Source organism: Mirounga angustirostris, unplaced genomic scaffold (genome assembly GCF_029215605.1).
Source record: "Mirounga angustirostris isolate CCGP_5_RB_7025 unplaced genomic scaffold, mMirAng1.0.hap1 SCAF_1, whole genome shotgun sequence".
In the NCBI taxonomy this organism is placed as follows: Eukaryota; Metazoa; Chordata; class Mammalia; order Carnivora; family Phocidae; genus Mirounga; species Mirounga angustirostris.
Window position 1 is genome coordinate 178,000,755 of NW_026991709.1, and position 12,862 is coordinate 178,013,616.

Below are 12,862 nucleotides of genomic sequence, written 5' to 3' on the forward strand. Positions count from 1 at the left end.
ATCAGCAAGTGTGACTTTAAGTGAAGTGAGAATGCTTTGGGATAGGTCCGTGGCTTTCGCCTGGGTGTTTGGTTGGCATTCAATACAACTGTTTATCACACCACCATTGAAATTTATATTTATTTACTACTAAAAGCAAATTATATTTTGCGATCACCGGTGGCAAGGGATAGTTAAGATGTTCTAACTGCATGTAAGAGATGGTATTTTATCACTGAATGCTTTTAATAAGGAATTGCTTTGGAGTTTTTTTTTCCTCCCCCGTTGTGATAGAATGGTTCAGAATAATTTAATGCCCTTTTCGCAGTCCCAGTTCATCTCTTTCTTTCTTCGTTCAAACGAGAGAAGACCACAAACATAAGATCCTTGGGTGCTGGTTTATTCTCTGTTGTGCACAGATTTCCAGTTTTAGTTGGAACCTGCAGTCCCTGATGAGAAAACAGGAAACTTACAGTCCTAACCTTATTGAAATCTCTGCCCGCTTTAGTCACAAGTCTGAAGCAACTCTTTCCAATAATGAAGCCATTGTACGCATCATATCTGATCAGTTCTTGAAATGTTTTAGTAAGTCTATCTTACAACATTATAAGAAGATAATCAGCAGCCTTAGAAGGTCCCCATCTGGACTGTAGAGTTCTTTTACTGAAAGATGTTTTGCCTTTTTGAGATAGCTCTCGCGTTTCATCATCTGTTCCGCTGAGATGAAGTGCATATGAAAAGTCAGTGACTCTGAATCCATCTGTTGTTATTATTTTCCACTGATAATTGGCTTGAACAATGAAATGTCTGTGTCTGCAGCCTTTGAAACTGTACGCCCTGTTTATTTTCTGGAGGTCTCGCTGCAACTCCCCCCGCCCCCATTTTTTCCCTCCTTCATTCTCTCTCAAGCTTACAGCCAGTGGCGCTTGCGTGAGGATGACATCTTTGACTCTGTGCATCAGTATGTGTCACTCAGCATCTAAAGCTTGCATACGGATTTTTGTCACAATCCCTGTGTCTGTGCCGTTCACTCCAGGATCCAGCCCTCTTGCCACAAGAAGCTTAGCTGGGCCACAATGCATGGATCCCTTACCTGGCTTGTCGTCTTTATTTCACTTTCCTCATTAAAATATTAATTTCGAGTATAGTATCTAATACCTATGGAATTAGATACTACCTCTAATTGTATAATATATTCAGTTGCATCCAGGTTTGCACGATACAGAGCATTAATATTGGATTCCACTAACAGCACTTCCATTAGCTTGCTCAACCAGTATGAGATATAGATGAGCTAGGAAGCATAACTACCCGCCAGAACTGCCAAAACAGTCATTAGAAGCTCCATTGGGATGGACAAAGGCTTTTTCACAGTGATATACTGATTAAATTTTGTTCTATGGTTTATTTGCATCAAGGTTAGATCACTATCGCCTGTGGAAGGAGGTTATCTAACACCTTATTTGGAAGGTCATTTCAAGAGGAAATAGTGAATAGAATAGGCATCTTTAGTTTCTCTGGGAACCCCTCTTAGGGAGAACCTGTGTTTTATTCTTTGGAGGGGGTTTTGGGAATCTTTAAAACTATTTTGTTTCTCTTTTCTCCAAGTTATGCCATAATGTATGTTTGAGATGGTTTTTTTCTGCTTGTTAGTAATTTTTTTTAAAAAAAATTTCAGGATTATTCATTTGCTTTTGCAGTAGAATGATACAGCCAGAGAGCAGTGTTGTGTTAATAAAATAGAACTTGCTTTTGAAATAGAAAGCTGCCTTATTTCCCTTGGCTAGCATAATTGCACTACATTCTCTGAGGCTGTGAAGGATCTGTGACCTACCCTTTTTGGTCCAAGTAATAATGTAGACACATCCTATAGAATAGCAGTGCTGGATTTGCCCCCATAGTACTACGTGGCATTAGAAGGAAGTAGATGAACATAATCTTATTTATGTTTCAATCGAAATCATTTAATACTGCAAAAGTTATTAAAAAATAATTAAGTTACTAAGACCAACATGTAGCTGGAACATACAGTAAGAGGGTAGAGGTGAGTGTGTTGACTCCCTAGGCTGAGGAAAGGCAGTAGTGAATTCTTAGCGCCTGCGTGTTTTTCCTTTTGCTTAAATTCCTCGGTTCTAAGGACAAATTATGTTGAGGTATGGCATATTTTCTGCCGAAAGGGAGGAAATTGTTGACTGTAATTATGTTATTTAATTGAAATTATAAGTGGTTGAGGCCACTCAGTTAAAAGCGTCCTTTCTAATATATGGGTAATGTTTTTAAATGAGTGGTCATGGATTGATGACATTTGAAAGGCAGGCATTTGGGATGTATTTTTGGAAGACTCAAATTATGTTCCTTAAATCATTAGTGAACTAAAGAGCATAAAGTGGCATGGGTTTTTTTGTTTGTTTATCTCCTTTAATTAAATACGTGTCAGCGTTACATGCGTGGCCTATATATGCACATGTATATGCATGTACACGTATGTGTACGGAAGTGTGTCTATATTTTATATGTGTAAATTTTTGTACATATATAAAATAGACCTTTCAAAGGTACAGGTCACAAGGACCGGTTTATAGTGTGGCAAAGCACAAAAACAAAAGGTATATTGTTGGTGAAAAAAGTGATTGTTGATAACTCTCATTGAATGTTAGAGATTTCAAGGCAAGCTAAGGTAAAACTCCAGTGATGTGTCTTATGCCAACTTCTTTTCGGAGTAGCTGGAGATAAAACAATAGCACTATATCCTTTCCCCCGTTACCCACCGCCCCCCCCCACTCCAGGAGTGAGTTCTTAATTACTAATGAATGCAATTCATTTTAATTGTTATTATAGCAACATCACATTTAACTGTCTCCTGTTTAGTCCTTGTGCCCTGGAACCGGTGGTGTCTCTCGTCAGAGAGAGGACAGGTAGAAGGCACAGCAGGCGTCTGATTGAGCCAGTTATTCATTTGCTGAGTGTTTGTGTTTATGCAAAGGGGCCTCTTCCTGCATATTTAATCTAGAGTAAGGCAGTGGCTTTTGTTGTGTTTAGCCCACATACCTTCAGTCCTTCCTCACACGGCCGGCAGCTTGGAGCCCTGAGAGCCCGCAGGCTTCCAAGCGCCTGTAGTTTCTCCCTCGCAAACTCTCAACTTTCTTCCGTCGTGTGAAAATTGCCTCTCCGGCCCCAAAGCTTTCCTTCCTCACCATGAGCGGGTAAGTGTGCGGGAAGCCAAGGCTGATACTTTGTTTCATTTTACAAGTGTTGAGAGGCTACTTTCCTGCTCTTCTGGGCGCCTCCTGCCAGCGCCCCGGGTCCTGGTTCCTGGGCCGTTGTCAGTTGCTGGCTGCCTTGAAATAGCGAGTACAGGTGCCTCTGAGGAACCGGGGCTGAATTTTGGGCTGGCAGAGGGAGCCTCTTGGAACTCGGGCGGGCGGGCGGGGGTGGGGGGGCTGTCGGGGGAGAAAGAGAGACAGAGAGAGAGAGGAACAGCTTTATTATTCTTTGTCCTAACAAATCCTGTTTTGTAACTCTCCTGGAGATAATGCTGCCATTGTTTGCTAAAAGCCTTCAAACAGTGTGTAAGACGGAACTGCAAGAAAGCAGTGAAACTCTGCTGCTGTATTGTCTATACCCGGGCCAGGGTCCTCCCCGAAGGTCTGTGCCGGAATAGGAAGGGTTTTCTTTAGTGGAAATCGAATCGTCTCTTCATTGATATTAATAGCACACTAGAGAGGTTGGCCATGCTGCTCAGAGAGGCGGTCGGGAGGGAAGGAAATCTGATCTTGCTTGGGGGGGGGGGGGGCGGTGGGAGATGACAGCCTCTTGGCCCCACGGTGGAGGAGACATCCATCCAGGCTCAGCTTGCATAATGGCATCCTGGCTTAACTGTTTGCTCTAGGAATTTTAATCTTGAGCTGTTTGTTTTACTATCTGGGGTCTTGCTATTTTTTTGTTCTCGTACTGTCTTTAGAAAGCACCATATTCAGGGTCTAATCCAGTCTTTTCAAAAAGTGGATTAAAAAAAAAAGACTCAGAGAAATTGATGTACTGTGCACTTGGATCATTCTGCGCTATGATGGTAGAATTCGGCTTTCTTTTAGAATGTTATAATTTCAAAACTGAATTGCCACAACGAAGAAGGGACAAGCCACCCAAGGAAGATATGTCCTATGTAAAGATATTTCAGGGACTAGGAATTGTGTCCAGAGTCTAAAAGAAGGAGTTTGCATTACCAGTTAACTGTTGCCTCTGCTTGAGTAACTCTTTTCAACAGAAGAGTGTGCTGTTCCCCCGCAGGTTGGAAACTGTGAGAATTTAAATAAAATTTCATCAACCTTATTAAAATATGTAGGGAGTTGGGTCTTCTTGGGTACAAATCAGTCTAGAGACTTAGAAGCATTTATTAACAGTGAGGCTGCTGTAGGTTTTTAATAATAAAATTACAAATACCCTATCTAATTGTAAGTATATGACTTTTATACTCGGTTTTTAAGGGGAAAAATACTTTTTTTTTTTTATGAGGAAAAGTAACTCTGTCAGAGCACCTTCTGTGATTAGCGCTATTGTATTCTTAAATTTTGATTGATAGAGATAATAGTTTTCACTTAAAAATACAGACAGGTACTTTAACTTTCCATGACAATAGCTATTTGCATTTCTTTTATCTTTTTGTTTAACATTTGTGGGGGTTGGGATGGATTTGATTATTAACTCTTATTGCACACTCAAGGTAAATCTAAAACAAAGGCTTTGTTAGAGCTTCAAAGAGAAAACAGCAAATATTGTTTTTAGGTTTCAACATTTAAAGGCTGTTAAGGGATACCTATAAAATATTTTCACATGACCATGACCAGGGTTTTACTTTTCTGTAAGGTAAGCTAGAGGAATTCCTCCAAAAGAGATGGACCAGTGTGGAGCAGCTGGGGGGGGGGGGGGGAGGGCTGACAGCCTGGAGCAGTTTCCCAGGGTGCGCCTTGCCTGGCGTTGCCTGCGCCATGTGGCTTACCTTCTAGTATTTTCGGTTTTTCTTAGGAGAATGGACCTCAGAGTTAGGTTCCACGATTTGGTGAAGAGTCCCAGAGGGTGAGGAGAAAGGAAGTAAAATGTTCCTCGCAGCCACAGGAGGGGACGTTAGGAAATGATGGTGGATTTCTTTGGTAGACAGAAGTAACAGAAGTAACAGAAACATAGTGATTGTAAGCCTGCGAGCCTGGCCGGTGTCCCAAAGGCCTGAACTCTGCAGCTGCTCCTTTTCCTTTCCATTTTCCTTCCTTCTTTTCCTCTTCCCCCTCTTCTGCGCTCCCGGTTTCTTTCCCTCTTACTTCTTTTTCTCTCTTCCTTCCTGCCCTCTTTGCTTTTTCTTTCTGTAAGCCTGACTCAATATTGAAGTTATTAGAGCAGAGAAAAAACTCTCTTGTGGTTGATTTCTGAGTGGATTTTCTTGTCTCGAGTGCAGAAAATGAAGTGACCCTCGTACTATCATTTCTCAGCTAGGCAAATTTGTGTTGATATGCTCCTGTTTTCCTAAGAAATCTTTGAAAAACGATACATGAAAATCCACATGAGTTAGGGGTCTCTAGTTAAAGAGGCAGGCGTCTCTTGGAAATTGGCCCATTTAGACCTTCTGTTTTCTTAGATGAAGTACATGTCCTTTGCTTGGAATATTTGGGGTATGAGAAGCTTGAACTTTTTTCCTGGGCTTTCAGAGAAGGTCTTCTCTAACCAGAGACAAATTACTAAATCGCCACCTTCCTCGTGGGCCAGGAGCTGACCGTGACATCCTTGCATCCCCAGTGACACCTGGGACCTAGTACCTTCTCAGCCCTCATTTGGTGGACTGAAGGTTAAGATGAATAACGTTGGTTGTCTTTCCCAGTCCCTTTTGTATGATCGTGTAAAATGAAACATAGTGCAGAAATCCTGATGTAGATCATTTCCTTCAGCTGCCATGGAAGAAAGGGGGGACATACTCTTAGTGGGAAAAGTAGAGTGTATATTGTTCAAGACTTGTTCATTTTCAGTCTTGTGAAATGAGGTCAAGTTACCTGCAACTTGGTTCTGACTATGCCATACCAGTTGGCATCATGTATTTCTCGAATAGATGAAACGAGGGGCAAAATACACCCCTACAAAGTGTGACGTTGTAGCACTATGGTAACCTAAGAGGTCCACAGACAGTGGGAAATTCTTAAGGGGTGGGGGTTGGGAAGGTAGAGGAAGAGGAGAGTTGCTGCTGAAGATCGGTGTCTTGCTCAAGGTCTTTATGGTCAACGCATAGATTCAGGTGGACGACACTCTCGCAAACAGTAGTGAGGGGGCCACACCAGGAACAGTACTCGTGTTCACGGGATCTTAACTGTACAGAGAATGACACAAAGGAAAATAAGTCATTTCTATTTACCGTATTCCTGGCTCACTTTTAAAACCTAAAACCAATAGGAAACTTCAGAAAGGGAGAGGAAGACAATGCAATTCAGATGGTAACAGCATTTTAAAAGAAGACGAGTGGGCTGGAGGGGAATATTTTTCTTTTTATATAAAAAAAAAAACGTAAAAGCTTTACATAACCATTTAATTTTAGTTTTGATGCGTGTGCGGTGAGTAAGCATTCAGGTAACTAGTTGATATATTTGATGAGTAAAAGTGATTGTTTAAAAAAAATAGCGAACTGCTTTGGAAACAGAAGTTTTACATTTTGGAAAAAAAATGAAATGCAGGTTGTTCTGCTGGTTGTTGATTTCTGATTCCTCCAGGCTCGTCATGATGCAGACTCAGGCCCCAGTACTACTCCCTAATTTTCTTGTCTGTTATATTGACACATTTCATTTAATTTAGCATGATGGCAAACAGCTGTTGAACTATTAATCTTTTTTCTGCAAAGCTAGAAAAATATCTTTTAGATTACTTGGCTAATTATACTAAAAACTAAAATCAACAGAAATAAATTAATGAGTGGTCAAATGTGCATATGCATTAAAATTTATGGAACTTCACAATGGAGAAAAACATGATTTGTATCCCACTGCCAGGTTTTTTGTGTGTGTGTGTGTGTGTTTTTTTTTGGTATAAGTAAAAATTAAAGATAGCCGATTTTGTATCGCTTTAGTAATTATAAGTTGGAAGGTCAGTTGTATAATTTTGTTTCCCTAGGGGAAAATTATACTTGTAAAAATGTGAGGGTAAATCAGCATGTATTTTTGTTCTGTTCACTTACACACTGTACTGTGTAGACAGGTGCATAGAGAAATAGGCCCCATTCTTCCCTGAAATCCTTCTACGGGTTTGAATACATGGCTAGAGATAACTTTATTCAAAGTAGGCATTTTCAGCAGGTTTTTTTTTTTAAATTAAATTTTAATAAGGTCCAGTTGTTTGCCAGGCCTATAGGATAGCAATCTCATCTGCAATGCAAAGTCTAATACTATAGATCTGACTGCCAAACATGCAAAAATAAATGCAACTCAATAGGTGAACATGAACATTAGTTTAGAGCACACACATTGGAGAATATCTCAAGTGAAAAAGGAGGGAGAATGGCCGTTCTTGCCTTGACTTCAGTAGGATCTGCCAGAGTTCACTTCCTTTCCATTTAAGATTGCATGTGTGGTGAGATGGAAATTTCTCATGTATACGATTATTGCTGTGCCTTGTATCTAATGAGCTCTTGGGCTGCTTTGCAGATCTCCCCATTACCCTGAGGACCCCAACATCATTGCTCCCTGTTTTCGTAGCACCATTTGCCCTATGACAGAATTCTCACCGGTAGAGAAACCAATCCTGGGGACATACATCAGCAATGTGTCTCAAAATTTTCATTTTCAATTTGAATTGTTTTGTGTAAAAACAAAAAGGTTTGGGGCAGGTTGCAAAATAGTAATTTTAAGTCCCAGAGCGAGGGTTTTCCCCCACCCAAATGGTGAACATTTATGGTGAAAACCTCCAATTTCCTCTTACAGTAAACATGAAAATTATGATTTCACTCAGAGCCTGCATTTTTTTTCCAATCTTTATGGCAAGAATCTGCATATACTTGCTTGTGGAAATGTCATAAATTGGCCTCAGATCAATTCCTCAAAGATAGTACTCACCAAAGTGCCACTTTCAAATTTTAGCCCTTGTGAAATAAGATTTAACTCTTCTCAATAATGTTTGCCTTTCCACATTCAGGGCTGACAGCAGAGGGATAAGCAGGGATATATTCTGTATAAAATTAAAACCACTTCATTACATATTGTTCTGAAGAGTGAGCAAAAGGATATTAACATTTTAGTAAAATGACGATACGATCTTAGCATCTTACAAAAAAATTACATGAGCATTTGGTCAGCTGATGTGGAATGAATCCGTACCCTGTCGGTAACTTGATCTAAATTAATAAACAAATGTTTTTCTTTTCACTTGTGCCATATGTTGATCCCAGTTACATGGGCAGAAAGAGGCAGCTTGTAATGTTTCTTAGAGGATTACACACTGTTTTGCATAAGAGAGTATGCAGATGCAGGAGTAGATGTGGGATAAAACATGTTCCAGGCTTTCTTTGTGTTTTAGGGAGGTCGGTTTCAATTGTTTATTTCATCTGACACAAACCATTTTTATTTAACTTGGTAGATTTGGTAGATAAATGCTAAGTGGAAAACATAGTGTGAACAGCTTTCACCAACTGATTAACCCCCTACCCCTCCCCAGACTTGAAGATCTTGGTGCTTGTATTCATTTTGAAAGGTTCCAGGGTGGCATAAAGCATCTTGTCTATAAGAACTCACTCTCTTACTAAGGCTGGGGGGGGGGGGTGCGGGGACAAGCCTGTGCTTTAATGAAATCAGAGATGTTGTGGATGTTAACCAAACAGACACGTTCAAGGAGCAGTCTGGTTTCCAAAAACAAAGGCCTATGAGTCACGTATTATTGCACCAGAAAATAAATTGATAGATGACAAGATGAGAAAAAGTTCATATGCAAAATTTGAAATGTTTCACCTTTACTTTTTCCACCCACATTGTTTTTGTTGTCTTGAGGAGCTCACAGGCCTGTGCGCCAGATCAGTGGTCTTGGGACTTGTTTTTATTATTAACTCTGAAAGTCATTTGCCATGCAATGTAACTGAGTTCTTTTGTTGTTCTTGAATCTACCCAGGCAGATGGGTGGTTGCTACTGTCTCTTGACATTCGGATTTTGACGTTCTCTTTTGTTTTCAGGGTAAGAAGTGACCTTTTGAGGTGACTATACCTGAAGATTGCTTTCCAGAAGCCAAAAAGGTAAATGCAAATATGATTAGTGGAATTATGTCTTGGCCCATATCTCCCTCCTTCTAGGTATATCTTAATTGAACTCTTTTCCGGTCTGTGTAGCTACCAAATATGTGTGTGTGCATTTGTGTGTAAGTCTGTATGTAGTAGCGTCTTTTGGGAGATCTTTCAAGAAAAGATTGCCCTTAAGAAATGGTCCGCAGAGTCTCTTTCCCCCCAAAATGTTATCAAACTTTATCTTCTTTGTTGAAGCTGAACTTTTTTTTTTTTTGGCTGTTGACTTGGTGGGCTTAAAGTTAGAAAGGAATATTCACATCACAAAAGTGGTGATTCATAAAAATGAACTTGCTGCAAACATGAGTAGCACATGTCAGTGTTTGGTGCCGAAGTGGTGTCATCCGATTGATGTTCATCTGGCGGCTTTATAATCACCTTCTTTCAGAAATTAATAGTCAAGCACCATAGCAACCCAGCACATTGATGTAACTGCTGAGCGGCGTGGGGCATATCCCTGTGATGTCAGCGCTAGGCTGCCTTGTTGTCTTGACCTTGCTTGAAAATCAAATGAGTATTTGATTTTAAAATCAGAAGTTTTCAGAGAGACTAATGTAGCTTGATGAATTAAAGCTAAATTGAATTTTCTCAAACTCACTTTTGGGAGGGGGGACAAAAAAAGCACTCTGTTTAAAATGGTTATAGGTGCTCCGTATTTTCTTGATTTCCAAATTTCTGGTGTGGCTGTGGTCATCTGACACAAGTTAATCTTGCAGGTCATTTTCATGGCTGAGGTTTCTCAAGTAGCATCTTCATTTTATTTTTGAATTTTGGCCAGTAACAGCTCCATTTGCTTTAGTGGATTTGTGTCTGTTTTAAAACAGGTTCCTTGCTGACCTGGTTGTGCCACGTCTCCACTCAGATGTTACTAAATTGAGTTTATGAATTTGTAAGACAGAGACTTCCTACTCTTTAGTTGAACATGTTTTGGGGTTTTTTTGAAACTTTATAATGTGAAGATTCTTAGATCACTTTTGTTTTTAATCTTACCAAGCATTCTGGGACTCTAGGACGCCTTTTAAAGGTATGGATTTGTTTTTAGAGTTGCATTCTGGCACATTTGATTGGAGGCAAAAAATGCAACTTGCTGCATTTCACCATCATTGGTGTTTAAATGAGACCTTTGTGGGAAGCACCTGATTGGCCCCCACGGAGGACAGTCTCCTTTGTACACTGCGGCATGGAAAGGGTGGATCCCAGCTAGTATTTCGGGTTATCAAGTCAAAGCACTTCCCTTTGCTGAGACTCAAGTTGTCCAGTCTTAAAAAGGAAGCTTAGTTAACTTCGGGGATCTGCAGACTTTTTGCGTAAAGGGCCATGCAGGAAATATTTTCTGTTTTGTGGGTCATTCCCTCTGTGCCACAGCGACTCAGCTCGGCTGTACGTTGTGTCTCCTGGTCTCCGTGAGCCCTGCGAGATCTCAGTCCAAGACGTTCCTCATGCAAAGCTGTGCCAGGTGTTTAACTCATCTCGTGCCATTAGCTAGCAAAGACTTCTAGCAGAGCTCAACACTGTGATTAAGCAAAGCTGAAAGCATGGCTGAAAAGATGAAATATTCACCTTGAGAGTTGTGTTACCCCGACAGCTTCAAATAAGGGCATCCTGGGCAGTTTTCATTGTTTTCTTTGGAGTCACCTGTAAGCATGAATTATTTTTCTTCTGACTTGATGTCTTTATAATGCCTACGCTAACACCCATGACTTGAAAATGGGCACGCTTGAATGGATGCGATGTGATTTGTTTCCAATTCTGTGATACTGTTCAAAGTTTAAAATATTGTGAGACAGGGGCAAGTTTGGGGGAAAAAAAAGAAAGAAGTTCCAGGAAATTTTCATTAGTGTTGACTAAAGAGAGGTAGCCCATGGGAAGAGAAAAAATTCTCTCTTTATAATTAATGTCAAGGACACGGTGTATTATATGGTACGATATACTGCAAATGAGCAACTCCTTGTCAAATTTCAGGAACAGTGAAAAATTTTGTCCTTCTGATGGCTCCTGTCATGACACAAAGGAAGCTGAGTAACAAATTCATATAATTTTTCTTTTAAACTTGACTGCTAGGAATCTCGGAGGAAGTTTGTGTTCAATCTCTGTATGGTTTTTTCCTACTCCAACTTATTGTGATTGAGATCTTTTTAATAAACTTCATTTTTTCTACCCCCAATTAACATTGGGTTATTCTTATTCTTCTACAATATCAATTCCATCTTGCTTAACCCTCATTTCAAATTTTATTTTATTTTTTTAGAAATTAGTGAAGGTATAGAGATTTAAATGATAAATCACATTTTTTTTTTTTTACCTTTTAACAAGCTCAAAGAGCCTTCAAAAACTAATCCTTATTTATTTTGATCTCTTATATATAAAGGAAAAAAAGGTTTGTTAAAAATGTAAAAAAAAAAAAGTCTGTAAAATGTCTGGAATGGCAACTGTTTCTTCCCTGGAAATAAGCCTTAAACAGAGAAGACCGCAGGGCGCCTGGGTGGCTCCTTCAGTTAAGCGTCCCACTCTTGATTTCAGCTCATGTCATGATCTCAGGGTTGTGGGATCGAGCGCACACAGTCTGCTTAGGATTCTCTCTCTCTCTCTGCCCCTCCATCCCCCTTGTACGTGTGCATGCGTGGGCACGCTGTCTCTCAAAAGCGAACAAAAACCTGAGACGATCATGCTATCCAGTGATGACAGAGAAGCCAGCACCATCTCCGCACCATCAAGAAGAGGTAGATTTCAGGTCCCGGGTGCTTCTCAGTAAATGGCATGCCACATTTGAAATCTGGGAATCATTAAAAGCATAGATGCAAGTAAATATGTCTACATTGGCACTTCGGGAAAAACTACTTATGTGCATAAAAGCGGCCAGGCAAATTCAGAAAAACAGATGAAGCCATTTTTCAAATTTAGATTCAAAGGTCTGAAGAGTCATAAATAACAGCCCTCTTACTTGATAGCAATAAAACAATTTTTTTTCCAAGTAGATCTGAACACTTTACAAAATGGGTTTGGTGCTAGCATTCTGGAGTAATAGGCAGCCATGATTATAATCCCCACTTTACAGACTGGGAAGGTGGTTCCATAGACGATCAGTAACTTACTGATGGTCACGTAGAATGTCAAGACTGGATCTAAAAAGACATCTTGTTCAGGTCACAGTTATACTAATGTCATTTTATCATGGCCGCCTTAGTTTGGTGATTTAATACAGGTTTATACATCATTTTCTCTCTGCTTTCCCTCAACATTGGCATTGTACCTACATGCATTTTTGCTTGAGATTCAAATTCAATTTGTAAAATTCATATTCTTGTATCAGTTCTGAGTGGTATTGGGAGTAGATGGTAATCTTCAAGCCCATATAGATTATGATTAAATGGTTATTTTTAAACGTTTTAGGCATCTTCAAGTTTCACATCTTATGTGCTCGTTAATTTTTTTTAAAATTTCTTTTGTATGGTCAACTTATTTGTGAGAAAGTTAAGAAACAATCTAAAAGTATAATCGTAGTATTCTCCTACCCCCAATTTGAGCCCTTTTTTGTTGGATCAAGGAGTATAAAGCATCCTTATAGACTATTCATTGTGTCTCGCATATTGCAG

The 12,862-nt window shown here is 39.8% G+C and overlaps 1 protein-coding gene across 3 annotated transcripts in view; it reads left to right on the top strand.

Moving 5' to 3' along the window:
* The window catches only part of FOXP1 (forkhead box P1), a 375,324-nt gene that overhangs the window by 43,739 nt on the left and 318,723 nt on the right, over nt 1-12,862 (top strand). For 2 of the 3 annotated variants that reach the window (XM_064593678.1, XM_064593689.1), the window contains exon 2: nt 9,165-9,224. The gene's annotated coding sequence lies outside the window, so the exon portion shown is untranslated. Of the gene's footprint in view, nt 1-3,040; nt 3,183-9,164; nt 9,225-12,862 lie in introns of those variants that run through there. The other variant, XM_064593683.1, reaches the window with a different exon arrangement.